This window comes from Globicephala melas, chromosome 3 (assembly GCF_963455315.2).
Source record: "Globicephala melas chromosome 3, mGloMel1.2, whole genome shotgun sequence".
Classification (NCBI taxonomy): Eukaryota; Metazoa; Chordata; class Mammalia; order Artiodactyla; family Delphinidae; genus Globicephala; species Globicephala melas.
Window position 1 is genome coordinate 65,263,740 of NC_083316.1, and position 22,493 is coordinate 65,286,232.

The following is a 22,493-nucleotide window of genomic DNA, read 5'->3' on the forward strand; positions in this document are numbered from 1 at the left end:
CTGGATGGTGAACACAGGAATTCTGTATTTATTCTAAATGTTTCCTCTACAATTGGAAAGCCGATACTCATATGTTTATATGTTTGTTTATATGTTTGTATGTCTTCCTGTGCTACTATGTTAAGAATCATTTAGCTCAAGTGATACAAAGAAGACTGAGTGACACAATTATAAATGAAAAGGAATAAATATTTTTCTATCTTTTCAAATTATCTTTGTTGTTGGATTAGTTATCCGAAATTTGAAATATATTTCTAGAAGTTAGTTTACATGGTAAGAGAGTAAAGGAAGAAAGAATGGTAAAATATAAAACCAAATAGGTCTACTGTATGATCCAAGGGTGACTATAAAGTCTTGCTATACCCTGAAAATTTCTTTTCATTTAACAATTTTGGATATATATATGTAAATATATGTAGTTTAAATTATAGCTAATTTTCCCCTAAGAAACTGAAGGCATCGAAGAGGGAGCTGGATTCTGTTTCACTAAACCAAGCTGACATCTCTGGTTCAATCCCAGAATCTTAAAGGCTACAAAGAGATAGAAAACAGCCCAACTTGCAGCTCAGACCATGAGTGGGTTTGCCAAGCTATATGTTAACAGCAAGCTCCACTGGGTTTATAAACTGCCCAAACTTGGCACACACTGGACTCAGTTTTATTCCTAGTCTGTTCACACTTCAACATCATGTTCTAGAATAATCCAAAATATCATGCTTAGGAAGAGCAATATAGTCTATGTAGTGGTTCATTGGGAAATAGCTTCTCCATGTTTTAATTACCTTTCTTCCCAAGGCATGACAAATGCTTCACAGACAGGAACCCAGAAATAGTGCCCACACTTTAATGTTAAGTACATATTCTCCTAGGCTAAATTCACTTTTCCTTAAACCTGAAAGTCAGAATTGCTAACTTTTAGAACATCTCAAAATGAGAGGACAGAAGGCGATCTGCACTGTTTCGCATGTTAAGCTTTAACAGAGTAAAGAGACGTGTCTATTTGGCCAGTGGCTGCCAGTGCTAGACAGTGGTTGACAAAACCCTAATGTGGAGAAGTATCAAACAAGACAAAGAAAGAATTAGAGGGAAATGGTACAGTTCCTCATTAACAGCTAAGTGCCAATAAAAATGGAAAATCAAAATGAAAATGAATCAAAAGGAAATTGCCCATAAAAATCACTGGGGAAAAATAGACTGCTAAATCATACTGTCATTTCTTTATACTCAGCTCTCCATTAGGAATGAAAAATAATCCAATTGTACTAAAACTTATCTTGGAAAATCTTAGTACCCATGCTGGTTTTTTGCACACCACCCCCCCGCCCCGTGTGTCAGATCCATTCCCTGCTGTTCCCTGCCCTATTCTGGGCTGTAAGACACTGACGCCTAAGCACACTATTACCAGGGCTCCTTGAAGAATATCCTTGGCCAATGATAGGCACCACCAGGAGATAGGAAGGCAGCATGACAAAGGGTAGGTCATTTTTTTCCTGTATCCTGCCTGCTTTGGGCTGTTTTCTGGCCTTGGGTGCACCCCTCCACCACTAGAGGTCCTATTATATGGGCCCTTCTCCCTGGCTCTTTCTCTCATTGGACTTCTCAATGCTGATATCTCTTCTGCCCCTTCAGGTCTAGGCGTGATAATGCCTTCCTGTATTGCTAGTTCCTAAGAGATTCCAACATCGTTTTTGGTCTCTCTTCACCCAGCCTACACCTCTGTAAATGGTCCCTTATGAAAGTCTTTTTTATCATGTGAGTTGGATTCTCTTTCTCCACGGGAATTCAGTGATACAATTCTCCTCTGAGTCCTGAGAGGTAAACTTACTCCTGAAGCATCAAGACACCTGATTTCGCATCCTTAACCCTCCTTGCTCACACTCCTGCTTATTGGCTTCAGTTGCGTAAGAAAATGTGCTTGTTGATCGTAAGTACACTAGTGTAGATCTGATGAATTCTGCTCTTTAAATTCTACCCTGACTCACGCCTACTGACATCTTAAAAACGCCTTCGGTCACTTACATTTCATCATAGTGCTGCCCAGAGCACCAAACCACAAGCAAGTTTTGCTCTGGGGCTGACTTATGCACAAGATGGTTGGGCAATGGTTGTCTAAAGGCGTGGGAAGGGCGACGTGTAGGGAGACATCATGAGGAGGGGTGCCCAAGTTGAGAAAAGTGTGTGAGGAAATCTTCTTCTAACCCACACTGAAAATTTGTTTAAGTGACACTTCAGAGAAAGTATAGAATCTTGCTGCTGGAGGAGATAGAATTCATACAGTCCGACGACTTCACTTTATAGATAAGAAAACTGAGGGTCAGAGAGACCCTCTGAGAGACTAAGTGTCTTAGTACAGAAGCAGGACTAGAACTCCAGCTGTCTCTGCAGCTTTTGTTCAATAAGATCTTATTGTGATCTCATATACTCATGGTCTATGGAGTGGACAAAGTGGTGTGCCAAAGTCTGCAGCAAAAACAATTTATATTGATCAAAGAGAAAAACAATTAGGAACTGATTTTTATTTTAATTTTTGGATGCCAGAATTGCCATGGGATAGGAGATGAAACTTTAATTTCATAGTCTTGCTATATTTTAAGATGGCTTCTATTGAGGAAGAACTGAAGGGAGGGAGGGAGGAGCTAGTTTACTTAAGACTAAACTTCCTGAGAAATCAAATGTCTACATCTTACGTATATTAGCTCATCTGCCAGGTAGACACTGTCTCTCATCAATGACAAAACATGCTGAGTTTGCCCCTGACTCATTCAATATGGCTTCAAAATACAGACTAATTTTTCAGTCATCCTTTAGTCTAAAGCTGTGTTTTCCTTTTCATTCATTTAAGTTTCCATGTTCATTTGCAGAAATTTTAAACCTACTTTCCACTATAACACGTGACCCCTCAATGTCTAAGCAGTATCATGTAGTGATTAGTTCGTGGGTTTGGAATCAGACAGACTGCATTTAGGTGCCCCTCTGACATTTCCACTAACCAATGTGACTTCAGGAAAATACAAAGCCTCTCTGGCCTCAGTTGCCTGCTTTGGTAGTCAAACGGGGATGCTAATAATAGTACTTACCTTTTAGGGATGTTGAAATTAGAGTTTTAAAAGTGAAGTCCTTAATAGAGTGCCTGGGGTATAGTACATATATGATATAGAATAATTATTATTAGTGGGAATAATTGATATAACTACAATCTTCTCTCTTCTCACTTAATTTCCCAGTTAATATTAAAAAAGCAAAACCTTTGCTGCATAGACGTATTTCATTACAGAGATGGTATCTAGCTCAGAGGATTAACTGCTAATGATTTAACCTAAATTTTATACTTCTACACAAGTAATAATAGTAATTAAAGAGCAGAGTTGCCTGATTAGATTTAACGTTTTTTTAAATCATATCAAAACACAAAGGGTCCATTGAAAATGTTATCCAGAGGAAATTACCTTTGCCTCCTGTGTGGCTAAGGGAAATTTTTTTTCCCTGAAACTAATTCCATGACTTATTTTATCTTGTATTAAAAGTTTTAAAGGCTAATAAGAAAATTGTCCAACAAGGCAACTAGTGGCCTGGAGGATTGAAGTACAGATTTTCATAAATCAGACTATTTTCTTTCTCTCTTCCCATTATATCCAGATAACTGAATAAAAGTTTTGACTTTCTTTTGGTAAATGTTCAACATAATGATTTAGTTTTTGAACTTCAAACAAACTAGATAAACCCAACAGAAGACATAACTAACATAACTAAAGTCATTGCAAAGATAATTTCCCAGTAGTTACCAGTTACCATGAAAGTTCAAGGAATCACTTCTGAGGTCCCTTTTAAAAAATATATAAATAATGCCTTTGTTAGTCAGAATGATCAGTTAAGACTATTTCATAAATACCATGAATAATATAACATTTTAATTTCTTTTCATTGATGTTGCTTGCACCATGAACAATTTTAATTTGAACTCGTAGAAGTCACATGTGTAACCTCTGACCAGATGGCCTCTTCCAGTTGGTCAAATCAACAAGTCAGTCCATCATTCTAAAGACTTCTTAGGAATCTCTCATTATGTTTTTTTCAGTCCTAACTTTATCCTTATTCCTATTTCAAGATTCATACATGTCAGCATATAGCATCTTTATTATATATTCACATATTAGTCAGAAATACTCTTCTCCATTGAGGATAAGTGTGGAATTATTATTGGTTGCTTTCAAATAAGAGTTAAACTTTCTCCTCAAGGTCAGCAAATGGGGTTTGAATTTTTTCCATTACCAATAGTATCAGAAAGGATTAGGTTCTGCTACCAATAACAAAATATTCAGACAAAAGTGGCTTCATCACACAGAAGTTTATTTTTCCTGAATGTTCAGGTAGGTATTTGCTGTCTTGATTTGGCACCTCTAGGATATCTTGGCCCAGATCTCTAAGATACGCTTTTTTTTTCTCCTCATGAGTCCAACGTGGATGCTGGAGATACGGTGATCATTCTCATTTCCTGGCAAAAATGCTTTCTCAGAAATGCCACTTAATAATTTCTGCTTCTATCTCATTTGCCACCTTCGTCTGTGAGGGAGGCAGGAAAATAAACTCTTTGTAAGAAAAAAAGAAGGAAAGAATAGATGTTAGATTGCCAACTTGTGTTTCTGCCACCCCATTCAGTCTTAGTTGATGTTAATTTTTCTATCTAGACCCTTCTAGGATATTAGAATTCTACAAGAGTCCTTACTTAAAATCACTTCCATATTTGACAGTTATTCTTACATACTTCTTTGTTTTCTAAACTCTGCTGCCCATTTTTATAAGCTTATGTTCTCCTCAACATCTTAAAAAATGAAACAAAACAAAACAAAATAGACAGAATGTCAGTGGAGAAGGAGAAGGACCAAACATGTTGCTTAATCACAAACGAAAAATAAACTGGCAAGGGGACCAAGTGCATCCACTGTATTGGATAATATGTGTGCAGTGGGATATGAGTGACTAATACAGATAAGCAACAGATTGTTCTACCAGAGCCCTCAACAATTTCCTCAGGGTTGGAGGGGACAATTGCAACTGTTTGCATCTCTTGGCCCTCCTGATTCTTCTGATTTGACCCTGCATTATATGTATTTTGGGTTAGTTCGGCTTTTGTGTGTCTGATGAAGCAGGCTGCAATTCCTGAGCTCTAAGGAATGATTGAATCTCTCTTGCATTGTTAAATTCAAGCCAATGAATATATATGTGTGTGTGTGTATGTATATATGTATGTGTGTGTGTGTGTGTGTGTATATATATATATATATATATATATATATATCCATGAAGAAGCCAAAACTAATCCAAAAGCAACTACAAAGATATTTAAATAATTTCCAAGTGTCAGAGAGCACCTCATACCTGAAAATTCACTGTTAAAATGTGAATTGGGGAAGTCTGGGTAAAATGGGAAATAGATCATTAGAATCAATAAAACTGAGCTGCTGGGTTGTAATTAGATGTGGCATTTGCCATACTGGCTTTATATACACTGAGAGCTTTGCGTAAGGCTAAGGCTGTGACAGGACAAACTCTTCCCTCACATAATAATTTTTAGCTTTTAAAATCTGTAGCAGTTGGAGCTCTTGTTTTACTGGCAATGGCCTGATACATGTAACAATAAACTATACCATAATAGGGCTTACAGTTCTTATGGGAGATTTTAGGGATTTAAAACCGAGTTCCCCTAGCTCCACCTTTCATTGGCCTACATTTGGGTGTCTATTGCTTCCATAAAATAAGAAAGTGATGTTCTTTCCCACCTAGAGTTCTGTTGTCAAGCTGCGAGTCATCTCTTAGAGAGGTTAATGCAGGTCAATAAACACCATTGTGCTTACAGGAGAAGATACCATTTATGAAGACAAGAAGCTCTCAGTGAGTAAATGGTTGTCTTTCCAGCAGACACATGACTCTAGATCTGAGTAGTCTAGTCTCCTTAGGTGAAAACTTTGAGAATGCAGTTATTCTTTTTAGTTAGAAAAGTTAGTTATCACTAAAAGTTAATGTGGTTTAAACTGACCCTAGCACATGAAAAGATGCTCAACAGCATTAGCCATCAGGAAAATGCAAATTAAATCTACGATGAGAGACTTCCAGTTTTTGATCTGGTATAAAATGAGCTTAGAAGTTGTCACTTTGCCCTAAAAACTGGTAAAAAGTTGAACAAACTGAAAAATCAACAACTCCTGTTAGATCTGCCAGAGAAGTGAGATCATAGGAAAAACTGCAGCCCCCAATATTGGAGAGACAGACAGGAAGATACAGAGAACTACAACTTATTGGCGCAGGTATCCATGAGTAAAAATCTCCCTGGGACTCAGTACCTGTGCAGGACAACCTGAACTGTAATTCACAAATTGCTGGAGCTCAGTGTGGACAAGTGTGAGTTAAAAACTCCAGGGTAACACAGTTAGAGGGAGACTCCAACACTTTTGTGAGTTTCACTTCCAGGAACTCTACCATGTTTTTACAGCGAATACCAGAGAAAAATCCCTTCGGGCTTCTGGCAGGAGAAGGGGAAAAGTCACCATTTTGAAATAGCCAGAGCATTCTGTTCTTAACAAAGCCTGTCCTCAGGAGAATCTGTGTTATCAGAGTCTAACCTGCTGGGGTTTTATCAGAGCCTATAGAACTCCCAGAGGATAATACAGGAGAAAAACTAGATGATTTGGGGTATGGCAATGACTTTTTAGGTACAATACCAAAAACATGACTCATGAAAGAAATAATTGATAAGCTAGACTTTAATAAATTAAATTCTGCTCTGTGAAAGACAATGTCAAGGGAATGAGAAAATAAGCCACAGACTGGAGGGAAATATTTTCAAAAGACACATCTGATACAGAATTTTTATCCAAAGTACACCAAAAACTCTTAAAACTCAACCATAAGAAAACAAACAACTAGATTAAAAAGGGGGCAAAAACCTCTTAACAGACACCTCACCAGAGGAGGTATGTAGATGGAAAATAAGCATATGAAAAGATGCTTCACATCATATATCATCAGGGAAATTTAAATTAAAACAATACAGTAAGTCCCCTACATACGAACGAGTTCTGTTCCGAGAGCATGTTTGTAAGTCCAATTTGTTCATAAGTCCTACAAAGTTAGCCTAGGTACCCGACTAACACAATCGGCTATATACTACCATACTGTAATAGGTTTATAATACCTTTCACACAAATAATACATAAAAAACAAGCAAACACAAAAAATAAAGAAAAGATTTTTAATGTTACAGTACAGTACCTTGAAAAGTACAGTAGTACAGTACAACAGCTGGCACACAGGGGCTGGCATCGAGTGAACAGTCAAGAAGAGTTGCTGACTGGAGGAGGGAGAGGAGGTGGGAGATGGTAGAGCTGAAGGATCGTCAGCAATAGGGGACGAAGGGCGAGCTGCAATTTCACTCACGCCTGAGGTTGATGGCACAGGTTCTGGTTCCTTGCTAGATTCAATTCTATCTACCCACTTGAAAAAAACAATCCAGTGATGTTTGAGTAGTGGCTCTTTTTTTCTCATCATAGATGACACGGTAGCATGGGATTGCATTCTGAACGGCTGCTGTAACCTTCATGTACTGTTCTACTTTCAGGTCCTGTGTCTTAAAAACTAACAGTGCCTCCTCAAATAAAGAAAATCCCCTTGCCATTTCCTATATCGTGAATCTCTTCGGTTCTTCAGTTACTTCTTCCTCTTGTCTCTCTTCATCCTTTCTCTGTGCCTCCAATTCCGTTAAGTCTTCATTAGTAAGCTCCTCGTGTTGCACAGCCAGGAGTTCAGTGAAGTCGTCCTCCTGCAGATCTAGCTTGAAATAAATATGCTGTACTACTGTACTCTACACAGTACCGTACAGTAAAGTACACAAAAGCACAACCACTTGTAGAGGATGCCGCATGTGACAATGTACACCGGACATGGGAACTGACTTACGTGATCGGACATGTAAACGCACGTTCGCATCTTTGAAAGTTCTCAACTTGAAGGTTCATATGTAGGGGACTTACTATAATGAGATACTACTACCTACCTATTAGAATGGCTCAAATCCAAACCAGTGACAAACGAATGCTGGCGAGGATGTGGAGCGACAGGAGCTCTCATTCATTGCTGATGGGAATGCAAAATGGTACACAGCCACTTTGGAAGACAATTGGGCAGTTTCTTACCGTATGATCCAGCAGTCTTACTCACTGGTATTTTCCAAATGCATTAAAAACTTATGTGCACACAAAAACCTACGCATAAATATTTATAGCAACTTTATCCATAATTGTCAAAACTTGGAAGCAATCAAAAGTCCTTCAGTAGGTGAATGAACTGTGGTATATCTAGATAACAGAATATTATTCAGCACTAAAAAGAAATAAACTATCAAGCCATGAAAAGACACGGAGCAAACTGAAAATACGTATTTCTAAGTGAAAGAAGCCAAACTGAAAAGGCTACATACTGTATGATTCCAACTATATGACATCCTAGAAAAGGCAAAACTACGGAGATGGTAAGATTATTGGTTCCCAAGGGTTAGAGAAAGAAAGGGATGAATAGGTGGAGCACAAAGGATTTTTATGGCAGTGAAACAATTTTGTATGACTCTACAATAGCAGATACACGCCTTATACATGTGTCAAAACCATAGAATGTACAACACCGAGAGCGAACACTAACATTCAGGTGATAGTGATGTGTCAGTGTAGGTTCGTCAGTTGTAACAAATGTACCAGTGTGGTGTAGAGACAGTGGGCACATGGAAACGCCAGAATCTGCACTTAATTTTGCTGTGAACCTAAAACTGCTCTAAAAAACACAGTTTACTAATTTAAAAAAACAGTGAGCTATCCCTACACACCTATCAGAATTGCTGAAATAAATACTGACAACACTACATGCTGACAAGAATGTGGAAAAACTGAATCATTCATACACTGCTGATGGGAAAGTAAAATGATACAGCCATTCAGGAAAACAATTTGGCAGTTACTTAATAAACTAAACATGCAACTACCATGCGATCCAACAATTGTCCTTTGCCCTCTAGCCTGTTTATCCCAGAGAAATAAAGACATGTTCACACAAAAACCTGTACACGAATGTTTACACCAGCTTTATTCATAACAGTCCCAAACTGGAACAAGTCAGATGTCCTTCAACTGATGAATAGTTAAGCAAATTGTGGTAGATCCATACCATGGAATACTACTCAGTAAGAGAACTGAGAACGAACTGTTGATACAAGAAGTAACCTGGGGGCTTCCCTGATGGCGCAGTGGTTGAGACTCCGCCTGCCGATGTGGAGGACACGGGTTCATGCCCCAGTCCGGGAAGATCCCACATGCCGCAAAGCGGCTGGGCCCGTGAACCACGGCCGCTGAGCCTGCGCATCCGGAGCCTGTGCTCCGCAACGGGAGAGGCCACAACAGTGAGAGGCCCGCATACCGCAAAAAGAAGTAACCTGGGTGAACATCCAGAGAATTATGCTGAGTGAAAAAGCCTATCTCGCCTATCTCCAAAGTTTTTGCACACTGTATAATTCCACTTATATAACAGTCATCAAAGGACAAAACTTAGACATGGAGAACAAATTAGTGGTTGCCAGAGTTTAAGGAGGGAGCGGGACATGAGGGAAGAGAATGTGTGAAAGTACAATAGGAGCAATTGATGGTAATGTTCAGAATATTGACTTATCAGCGTCAAGATCCAGTTGTGATACTGTACTGTAGTTTTGCAGGATATTCTCACCTGCAGGCAGCGGGTGAGGGGAACTAGGTACAGTGTACACAGGACCTCTGTCTGCCATTACAACTGCAGGTGTCTATAATTATGCGAAAATAAGGTTTAAAATAAATACATGTAACACATTAAAACTTTACAATGTTTTCTTAAAAAACAATCAAAAACAGCTGTCCTCAGAAGCGATTTGGCTTTAAAAAATTTTTCTAGCCAAAAGGCTAAAGACTTTCCTATGTGAATTTTTAAAGAGACTGGTCATCAGAAAAAAGAGAAAGCAAGATGAGGGAGATGAAAAAAGATGGAAAGCATGTGTAGTATTTTGCATGGTCCATTCGTGCAATAAATGCCGAACTGCCAAGTCAGTTATAGAAGAAAGGTTACTAAATGGGACAATAGGTACTATGTGTTAATACGTTAAAATGCAGGTAGAAGTGTATAAATGTTGTCAGATATGTATTTATACTCATAAATTCATTTGACACATCTGGCATATTCCACAAAAAAAATGCACTAAGCATTTCTGTGCCAAGTCGTGGGTATAAAACAGTGAGCAGAAAAGCTCTTACAGCATCTGTCCTCATGGAACTCAATCTATTGAATGCGTGGACGTTTTTGCTCTTCTGTTTCCTTCGGCGTACTCTGTTAAGTTTCATGTGGGATCCAAAGGACATATTTTATATAGTTTGTGACCTTAAAGTGATTATAATTTTGGGTGCAGGGACAAGATGCATAAACACATAATAAAAATCAAAGAAAAGTAGAATATTGGGCATATGTCCACATTGATAGAAGGTTTCAAGCCTGAGACATCACCTTGAGTGGGTGTGGAGGATGCTTAACTCTGCTGAGGGTGTCCAGACACTTCACGCACAGGTCAGGAGCAGCAAAGGGAAACAGAGTCTCCTATGGTTGACTCTTGTCCCCAGTTTCTCTGTGTAGCCAACACCTCACTGATTCTTCTAAACCAGATTTATTGTTTGAACATCCTTGCTCTCTGTGACTGTTCCCCTCCTAGCTGACACTAGTGTTGCATTTCCATGTTGTCTGTACACTTTTTGAATTTGAATTTCCAGAGTCTGAGCCCAGTTCCCTTGTAAGGTTCTTCACTCCCTTTCCAAAGGAATTGGTAAAAGTGTTTGACTTTTTTTATGTGTTGGTGACACCACTGAGCACATTAAAGCCCTCTCGGTAAGTAGACCTAAGGATAGCCCTGGAATTCTCTTCCAGCACTGAGTCTCTAGTGGCTGATAAAGACATTCCCCAAAGCAGTTATGACAACATGGAGAAGCTATGGGAAATGATGTGTTTCCATAGTGGCTTATGAAAGGGGAGTCTTTCATTCAAGAGCACAGAAGATGCCCCATGTAGGAGTGAGTATAGGACACGGTGTTGATAATGTCATTAAGTGAGCTCAGTGTAGACTTGCAGAAATAAAGTGTTACTGCCTGGCATAGCCACCACTGTACACTGGCCAGAGGAAGATGGCATTTCATTATATAGTTTCTACGTATTCTCTTATTTCGGGGATTAACAGACACTTGCCTCCACCTCTGTTAAGCACTTAATGAACTAAGGCCTTCCCACTACCAGACAAAGACACAGTTTCTACTGGCTCTCAGGACTCTAATCACTTCTACATACCTCCACAACTCAAAATTCCATGAGGACCATAATTTTTTGGACACTGTTCAGCGAATGGGTGGAAATTGTTTGCAATGAGTCTCACTCAGCAACTCAGGGCAAACTGCTCTGTGTTCTGTTTTGTCCTAGTCTGTGGAATAAGCCTTAATAAAATTCACATGCCCAAGACCTGTGGTTGCCTGTGAAACTATTTCATCCAACAATGAAATATTTGGATTGGCTGACGTGGGCTACCAGCTGGCTAAACATTGGTGAGGCTGGGTGTATTGAAATGGCGTCATTAGTAGACGTTGGCATACACTTTGTGGAGATACAACCACTATAACAGGACTGTGTCCAGCAGAGAATGGGAAATATTTTAAGGGAGGCGAAACCTCAAGCTTACAATATTTATAAAGTACTTTGCAATTGCAAATGGATTTTCTAAAGAGTCATTTTTCTCCCTTTCAAAAGTTTACTTGTATATCCAACATCATGATACCCTGATATAAAAGTAAAATAGTCCTCTAAGGAAACAATGGTGGTTTGTTAGGGGCCCCAGACCAAATTTCCTGAGAGACCATTTTACTGTTATTGTTTAAGTCATATTGACCTGGGGCTCAGAAAATGCAATCTCAGCAGCAGTCTTTATTCTTTCTACATGTTAGCTGTCTCCCATGACAAGCCTTCAGGGTAACAAAAAAATGTACATTGAAAACTCTCATTGTTTGTTTTTCCCGAAGTTCCTTATAAAATGTCAGTATCTTTGAAGGGGTTTTCCTTGAACTGAACTCCTGAGGTTGGAGATTTACCAGGTTGATTTAAGAGTTTGAAATCCTGGAGTGTTTCCATAAAATGAGGATTTACAGTTCATAAATATAATGACAAAAGTGTGAAGATACACTTTTGTTCTTGAAAAACTATTGGAACAAAGGTACTTTTCATAAAAAGCTTCAGTGCTGCCATTTCCTTCAGACAGAAGTCTATTCTGGCTTCGTGAAGTGGCTTTTTATTGCCATTTGTTTGATTTGCTCTCCCTCCCTGCTTCATGGGGAGCCACTTCCTCCTGAAGGTGTGCAGATGGAAAGAGGAATTGAATTCTGGGGCATTTAACCAGTGATGAGCATAAAGAAATGAAAGGAAAACATGTTGCAAGGTAGAGCATATTCCTTCTGTTTGTCTCATCGCTACCTGGGTTCAGCTTCCAGATCATTATAGTCTGGTTTTCACATTTATTCTCGGATAGGTAGCTACATTCCTTCTTGCATGTGGCAGCAAATGACTCAGTTATTAATTGACATTAAATTGGCTACTATGACTAACTGTTTGAGGAAAGAAAAATATGCCACATTCTGGCCTTACCCAATGGTATGGGGAACAATGAGGAAATTGTGTCACTAACGGACCTTCTCAGTGGATGATAGAAGTGGTATGAGACTAGCTGTTGACGTAGCTCTGCAGAAAAAGACCTGTGTTGAATAATAACAATGGATTCATGAGTCTGGGGAAAATCTCTGGACTTTCTTCCAATTTAGTTGTAAATTGAGCTGACATGATTTCCAAACTCAGGATGAATGTTGGAGCTTACCTTGAGGTTAAAGAAAGAACAGCCTTCCTTCTTATCCCAATGTGCTTACTTTAACCCAATTCTTAGAAAGGGAGAATCATGGTTCTGTTCTTCTCTGACTAAACGTTCTGCTCTATAAATTTCTAGCAACCCAGAAGGAGGGAGGGAGTGTTGTGCTCCCCACACCCCTTAATGCTGATGTTTGGTTAGAATTGGAAACAACTTGGTATTGTGAAAAGAGCACTAAACCATGCTCTTTGTGTCAAAGGAACTATGATCTAGTCCGGAATTCACCATTGACAATAATTGACTGTCTTCAAAACTGGGATGTTTTGAGGGTGAAAGGGACTGCTATTAATGCACCAGGACAACAGGCATAAACCAAGACTGCCTTGGGAAAACTGGGATGTATGGTCATTCTACTACTCACAATGTGTGTGGGCAAAACAGCCCACTTCCTTATAGTTCCTCATCTGTAAAATGGAAATAATCCTATTTTATAAGATTATTGTAAGAATATAATGAAATAATATGTGTGCAACTGTTTTGTGAACTGTGAACTATGAAACCATATCCAATCCAGGTGAAATCATGATAATTAATTTTATCAGCCGTAGCTGTAGAATGCTCTCAAAGAAATGTCTATGTATTTCTCCTTGGACAGGAGCAGAGATTTGAGAGCAGCAATTGCAGAAATAAACCCAGATAAGATGCGGTTTCTAGGTTTCTAAAGGAATATTGAAGGAACCAAAGTAGAATGCTCTATTTTTGATAGTTTTTTCCCTTTAAACCAATATAATTTTTAAGAAGAAGTAGGGCCTAATGTGAGAAGAGGACTGTGTTTGGGGAAGTGTTAGGAAATGTTGAAGATCCTGATAACAAAGTTAGACAAGTCTGTTTCTGTGTTTATGCAGAATCTGACCTAAAATATAAAGGTCTGACATTTTGCAGAATTAACTTTGCTCTTAAGTTATTGCAGCCCTGGTGAGGAAAACTCAAGGGCTCTTGATCCTTCTCATGTCGTAATTTGATGTTTTTTGGTCTGACTTTGCTGATCATCTTCAGGTCCTCTACCCCACTGTGTTAGTTTGCAGGATTAGAAGGAATCACGATGCCTTTTGTAGAGCTCCTGCCACCACACTGACACCTGTGTTCATGGTCCATATAGCCTAACCTCCCCCACCATCATCCAGCCATCTGCTCAACCTACTGGCCATAGTTCTCCATTAAGCAACTGGAGGCCAGTCATTAACAAACACCTTCTGTTGGCTTACATGACCGTGACCAAGAAACTTCGATTGGCAGTTTGAGGTCACACAAGACACTTGACTTTAGTGTGTTTTATGTAAGAAATTTCATTCACAGGCACGACCATGTAAGCATTATACACATGTCGATTACATGTGAATAATGCAAGGTCCATGGGCGTGTATACACAGAATGGCTCTTTTGCCAAATAAGGAGTTTCTAGCTATGGAAGTATCCCTTTAAATCATCCAACACATATTTTGGAACATTTTTAAGTTGAGAGTGGTTCTAGTTAGGTGATGGGCACAGATTTGTGTTCCGTCTCCATTGAATACAGTTCGGTGCTGGGAGACTGCTGCCCATTCAGGATTTCCAGCTCTTAGATTTCTAGCACACCTGACATAAGTGGAAACTAGTTTCTAGTTCTTGACAGTGAAACATGAATAGAGGTGGAGGTACCTTCCTCCAGTCTGATCCCCATATACTGGTTAAATCTCAATGTCTCCAAGATCCTGGAGGAGGGAAGGTACAGAAGGCGAAAAGAGCCTGGACCCTGAATAACCGTGTGGAAAGCTACTAAGCCGAGGAAATTAATGTGAGAAATGTAATTCTATTGTGTTAAGATTTGAGAGGTTATCTGTTAGAGAAGCTAGTATGATCTTAAGTAACAAAGCTAGGCACTGGGACTTTATTTACAATTTGTTCACAAGATATTTGAGATAACCTACAAGAATACAAAATTTAAATAGAAAATAAAAAATAAAAATGGGAAAATACAAATTAAATTATAAGACCAAAATCAGTGGTGATTTAGAACAGAAATACTCAGCTGAGCCACAGATTTGGCTCTTGAATTCCTGGAAACCGAAGCAACACTAAAAATAAATTCTTAAAGTTATATGATTCATATTGTCCATAAGAAGAGAGCATACTAATTTCTGAGGCAAAGCAAAAAATTTCCTGACACTTCAGTTAGAAAAAAAATTGTTTTATGGAGTGTCATGTAGAGAATATGTTCATTGAATAATAATGAACGATGTCCTCAACCATATCTCTTAGTACATATAAATAGTGACATTCTTGTAAGGTGTTGGCATCTACCACAGGGCAACTTGTCAGTGTGATTTGGCAGTGGGGGCTAGTTAACAGAGATAAATAAGACATGTACCTTGAACTAGAGAAACTCACTTTCCCACTTTAAGTGGGAAAGAAAGATATGTTGCACAGTAAACATCAATACAGAGTAATAAGTATGGAGAGAGAAGTATTAATCAGCATGTTCTGGTCAGTTTTATAAAGTTTTCTTTCCTTCTTAAGGCTGTTTTTCTTTGGAGCATTTATTTTTCTTGGTTTTATTTATTTTATTTCAACAACATACATTTTCCAAGATAAGAATAAGGAACTTTCTAGATATTTTAGTTACTCCTAAGGTTACAGTCTCTGGAAACAGCACAGAGGGAAGATGAGGAGGGATAGGCAGAGGCTGCAGAAAAGACGTAGGCTTTGGATCACATAGCCCTGGGTTGAATTCCAGCTGTCATATTTATTAGCTGTATAACCTTGGACAAGTTACTTCACATCTCTCGGTTGTAATTTGCTAGAATGAGACAATAATACCTGCCTCAGAGATAACGTACGTAAAGAGTCTGATACTTCATCCAATCACAGCTATAACCAATCATCTGCAACACTACTCTGAATAAAAGATAAAAAAAACTAAGCTTTACTTAAATATTTTCCTCAAATCCTGCTTTCAACTTCCTTTTAGAGGAAAGAAGTGAATGGCAAAAAAAAAGCTTGTCCCTTGAATCTCTGCATATATTCTTTGGTCAATTCAAACCCAACAGTGTTTCTCAAAGTGTGTTCTTCAGATCACTTGTATAAAAATCCTCAGAAGGGTGCTTGTTGACACTTGCTCTTGGGTTTCACTCTCTTACTGAATCAGAATGTTTGGAGAGGGGCAGGAAACCTGCATTTAAAACAAATTCTCCAGGTAATTGTTATGTACATTGAAGTTTGAGAACCATTGCCTTAAACCACCTGGATTTGAAGTACCTTAGAGAGAATGGCTACTGGAAAAGACATGTTTATCACAAAAGAAGAGTCATTATATTCACCAAACTGTTTTTATGAAAGTAGGAACATTCTTTTCCCATATTGTTTTAATATTGGTATTAAATATAAAATATTAGAATATAAGCAGTGGAGGGATAAGTAGTCATGAAAAGAGCTGACTGCAAACAACTGAATTTTCAAAAATATTAATTTGATGCATATGCATGCATAGAGATTATTGTACATAAATAATCCTCATAATTGATGTAATTAGCTTTACTTTTCATTTTTAGCCTTTTTTCTTTCTTCAGTAATTCTCCTGTGTCTATTTAGAAGCATCAGCACAGGCTGTTTTCCTTGGTATCATACATAGTTAATTCTCATCATATACATTTGTAGTTATAGTCGGTTACCAGATGAAAAGACTCGTCCTTAGGGAAGAGGATTTTTAAGGCTTGAAGCTTCAGCTGAAAGAAGTCATTGTATATTTCAACCACTCCACTGCCTCCCAGCCTCATAAACCAATTTCTGATCACTCCTATATTTACTAAATTATTTCAGAAATGAATTCATCATCCATTTCTGAGCTATTCTCCATGACCCTACCACTTGACGACCAAGTCAGATAAATCCAGTAGTGAATTATATAGAATTCACTGTATATATATTACAGTGCTTCTTGTCAGAATATGTACAGGTGAGAAGACAATGCAACAGCATTTCTAAAAATATCTTTCAGAAATGAAGACAAATTAAAATAGCCAAGATGTGGAAACAACCTAAGTGTCCATCAATGGACGAATGGATAAAGAAAATGTGGTATAACACATAGATAGAGAGAACAAAGTAGTGGTTACCAGAGGGGAGGGGGTGTCAGGGGGAGGGTGAAATGGGTAAAGAGGAACAACCTTATGGTGACAAATGGAAACTAAATTTTTGGTGGTGAGCAGACTATAGTGTATACGGAAGTAGAAAGATGGCTGTATTAGTATTCAACAAGATAGGGTTCAGAACAGGAAATATTACCAACGATAAACGGGGACGTTTCAAAATAACGAACAGGTCAATACATCAAGAAGAAATAACAATCCTAAATTTATGTACACCTAATGAAAGAACATTAAATTTCATGAACCAAAACCTGAAAATACTGAAAACAGAAATAGACCTGAAACTACTGAAAACAGAAATAGACAAATCCCAATTATAGTTGAAATTTCAACATTCTTTTCAAAGAATTTGATAAAACAAAAAAATTAAGTCAGGCAACAGAAGCCTTGAACAAAACTATTAAGCGGTTTGACCGGTCATTTATGGAATACTCCACCCTAAAAAAGAAAAACACACATTCTTTTCCAGTACACAGGGAACATTCATCAAGATAGACCATATGCTAATTCATAAACCAAATCTCAACAAATTGAAGAGGATTAAATTGTACAGAATATGTTCTCTAACTACAGTGAAATTTAGTAGAAATTGCTAGCAGAAAGATATATGAAAAAAATTCCCCAAATATTTGGAAATTAAACAAAACATTTCTAAACAACTCATGGGTCAAAAATCAGTCACAGAGAATTTACAACTAAGTAATAATAAAAGGCCAATATATCAAAATTTGTGAGATAGAGCTAAAGAAATACTTAGAAAGGAATTTATAGGATTAAATAATTTTATTAGAAAAGAAAAAACAAAATCAATGATTTAAGATTTCACTTCTAGAAACTAATGAAAAGAAGAGCAAATTAAATGTAAAATAAGCAGAAGGATGGAAATAATAGTTGAATAAATGAGTTAGAAACCATAAAAAGCTTGTTCTTTGAAAAGTCAATAAGATCAATAAAATTGATTAGTTTCCATACAGATTGAAGAAAAATTCACAAGACACAAATTACCTGTATCAGGAGTGAGAAGAGACAGCATCACTAATGATCCTATAGAATTTAATTAAAAGAATAATAAAGGAATACTTGAAAACACTTATGCCAATAAATGTGAAACTTAGAGGAAAAGAAACAATTTTTAAAAATATACTGCCAGAGCTTACTTAAAAGCAAAACATAACCTAAATAGTCCTATAATCTCTAAATAAATTGATTTCATAGTTAAAAACTTTCCCATCAAAAAATCCCCAAGCTCAAATGACTTCATTGGTGACTTCTTCCAGTTAATGAAGAAATTATACTATTTTTACTCAATCTTCCAGAAAATAGGAGGATAGAGTATTTTCTAACTCATCTTAGAAGGCTGGAATTACTGATACTAAAACAAGGCAAAGGCAGAATAGGGACAAAATAGAGAGTCCAGGTACAGATATAGACGTATGGTTGATTTTTGACAAAGTTGCTAAGATAATTTAATGGAAAAAGAATAATGTTTTCGACAAATGGTGTTGGAACAGTTAGGTATCAAATGGAAGAAAAAGATCCTAACACCATATATAATTATTGATTTGATGTATCATGGTTCTAAACATAAGAGCTAAAAATTTAACACTTCTAGAAAAAAGTAGGAGAAACTTTTCTGACCTAGGTGAGACAAAAATATCTCAGGACATAATCATAAACTGTAAAATAAAATAAAGAAGTTACCTCATCAAAATTCAAAATTTTGCCCTACAAAACTTTTGGCTTTGTAAATGGACAAGCAAGCCACAGACTGGGAGACAATATTTTCAAAACATATGTCTGATAAAGGATTCCAACCAGAATATACAAAGAATACTTCTATCTCCATAACAAGAATAGAAACAAATCAGTTAAAAAGTGAGAAAAAAAATTTGGACAGACACTTCTCCAAAGAAGATATAGAAATGGAAAATAAACATATCAAAAAATGCTCAGTATCATTAATCTTTAGGAAAATGCAAATTAAAACCATGATAAAATGCTTGTTCTCATGCACTAGAATAGCTAAAGTTAAAAATATTGACAATATCCATTGTTGGCTAAGATATGGAGCAACTGGAACTCTTACATATCACCAGTGGGGATACAAAATGGTGGGAATGCAAAATGGATAAAGTTAGGTAGTTTCTTAGAAAGGTAAGCAAACACTTCCCATATGTATTTTCTCAGAGAAAAGAAAACCTATGTCCACAGAAAGACTAGTATGTGAATGTTCATAGCATTTTTTTCACAGTAACCTTGAACCAATTGTGATATATCCATACTATTCAGCAATAAAAGGGAATAGACAGCTGATGCAAAAAACAACATGGATAAATCTCAAAAGCATTTTGCTGAGTGAAAGAAACTAGATATAAAATAGTGGGCACTGTATGATACTGTTTACCTTAAATTCCATAAATGATGGAACTACAGTGACAGAAAACAGATCAGCTGGTGCCAGGTACTGAGGAGAAGAGGAAAGGATTAACAGCAAAGAGGCGGAGGAAAGTTTGAGGTGATGAAAAGGACTTGATTATGGCAATTGGACCATATAGTCAAAATTATTGCACATTATTGTATGTAAGTTTTGCCTTAGTAAAGGTTATTTTTAAAAAAGAACCCGAAAAACTGGTTAACTCCAGTGTTATGCAAGGGAAAATAGCTTCCCCTAGAATATCTTTTTGTGCCTGACAGTAAAGAACTGTGCAGAGAATACTGAGGGGGATGTCAAAAGGACCAAGGGACCAGTCCAAAGGAAGGGACTCCCACTGAGCAGGTCAGAGACAACTTGAACATCAAAATAAATAATGATATACTTCATGTGCATAAAGTGAGAATTGACCAATCCACACTGTTATAAATAAATTAATGAAAAAATAAACCAGTGGGAGAAGTAAATGGAACACTCCTCTTCATAGCTAAATGCCATGCAAGTAAAGGTGGAATGGTGGTGTTAGAAAATCATCAGTGGGCAGTAAAACTAAAAGTTTTACAACAGACAGGATATTAATGTAGTCTCAAAGTGTCCCACCCCTCCTAATCGTTCTTAATTATAAAGGGAAAAATGGTAACTTCACAGTGGAGAAAACTGACAGACACCATGTTAACTAAGTGATCAAAGCTAGTATGGCCAATACTGGACAGAAGATACTGATAGCATCTTCTGAGAAGGATGAAGCAACATTTCCTTGCAAAAATGCATAACCTGAATCTAATAATTAGGCAGTACCAGAAAAACCCCAATTAAAGGACAGCCTATTAAAAAAAACTAGGATATATTCTGCAAAAATGTCAAGGTCAAAAACGAAAGGCTCAGGGACTAGAACTCCAGATTAAAGGAGACGAGGGAGAAATCACAGTAAAATATGTTTTGATCTTGGGTTGGATCAGGAAAAAAAAGCTATAAAAGACATTACTGGAAAATAGTAGCTATAAAATAGCTAAACAAATGACATTGTAGGCACAATTTGAATATGGACTATGAGTTAGATAACAGTATTATATGAACATTAAACTTCCTGATTTTGATAACTTCACTGTGGTTATATAAGAGAATATCTTTGCTTTTAGAAAATGCACACTCAAGTATTTAGAGGTAAAGGGGCATGATGTTTTCAGCCTACTCCCAAATGGTTTAGAAATAGTATGGATACAGATGGAGAGAATCATAAAGCAGTATAAACAATTCATGAATCTGGATAAGACATCTATGGGAGTTCTTTGTAATAGTATATTACAACTTTCCTGTAAGCTTTAAATTATATCAAAATAAAATGTTGTAAAAAAATAATAACCTGGCTTAAAAGGGTCTGGGTCTCTTTTTAGATTCATCTTTCATTCTCTTAATAACTTGACAGCCATCAGTTGAAAATCTGTCATGTGTCAGGAATGGATCTAAGCTCAATCAGCTCTACAGAAACAAAGCTCAATGCATTGTTTCTAATGTCAAGAAGTGCACTCCCTAAGAAATATAGAACTGGGATAAGTGATGTAGCAGAGTTGGTCCAGGACAACATGTGAGACATGAGAGAGGCACTGAGCAGATCTGAGAGGCAGGGAGACATCTGGGAGGAGATGACCTTTGAGCTGCACTTGGAAATTGAGTGGGAGTTAACCAGGTGCAGGAGGCTTCCAGGCAGAAAGGGAACAGATACAAAGGAATGAGTTCAAGTTCAAATGAATGTGTTCAAAGTAATGCAAGTTGGCTTGTTATGAATGGTCGGGGAGAGGTGAGCAGAAGCAAGGTGAAACAGGAGCCCAGAGAGCAGCCAGGGTCAAATTATGAGCATCCTCGATGCCGTGTTGAAGATCTTTTCATTGTACCCCGAATGTGACATTTTTGGAAGATATTCAAGTGGAGATATCCTTCAACACAGAAGAGTCTGTGGGGCTTCCCTGGTGGTGCAGTGGTTGAGAGTCCGCCTGCCGATGCAGGGCACACGGGTTCGTGCCCCGGTCCGGGAGGATCCCACATGCCGTGGAGCGGGAGGGCCCGTGGGCCATGGCCGCTGAGCCTGCGCGTCCGGAGCCTGTGCTCCGCAACGTGAGAGGCCACAACAGCGAGAGGCCCACGTACCGCAAAAAAAAAAAAAAAAAAAAAAGTCTGTGGCTCAGGAGGATAGTGTTGGGTTGGAAACTGACTTTTAGGAAACATCAAAGTACAGAGGTCATTGAAGCCATGGGGATGGCTGGACTCATGAAGAGAGAGGGAGTTGGAGCATGAAGAGAAAAAGATATCAATATGATCCTTGAGATCATCAATATTTATAGGACACTAGGAAGGAAAGGATGCAAGTTCAGAAAACGAGGCCAAAAATCAGGGTGGGGGAATTTCAACAACAACAACAGCAATCCACAAAGCTTAATATTAACACTTTTATTCCCAGATGAAAATCCCGTATATAGTATCTGAACTAAAAATTCATCTCCTCAGTCATCTACACGTTCCTTGCAATGTGACTTACTGAGCCCTGTGGATAAGTAGGTCAGCTACCTTTCCCCCCTCTGTTTATAGAACTTCATCAGGAAGAGTAAGGAACTGTACCATCTGATTTCCAAAGTCTTTTCTGCTTTAAGTCCCTGTGATATTACAGATGCTTGCTCAGGATCCAGGACTCGGATTTTTCTATGTTAATAGAAAACAAAGTTGCATGTGTTTCATCTATACTGTGATGTGGCAGGAACTGCAGCTGGATGTGACTTATTTCCAAAGAGGGCAGAGGCAAGGCTTTGGAAACATATTCCAAATAATTCTAACAGTCTGCAGTCATGTGAAACTTCAAGCGTTTAAAGCAACAGGAGAAACGAGACTGCTATGTGTTAGGCCTGCTCGACCACATGGCTTCATTTACATCATTACGTTG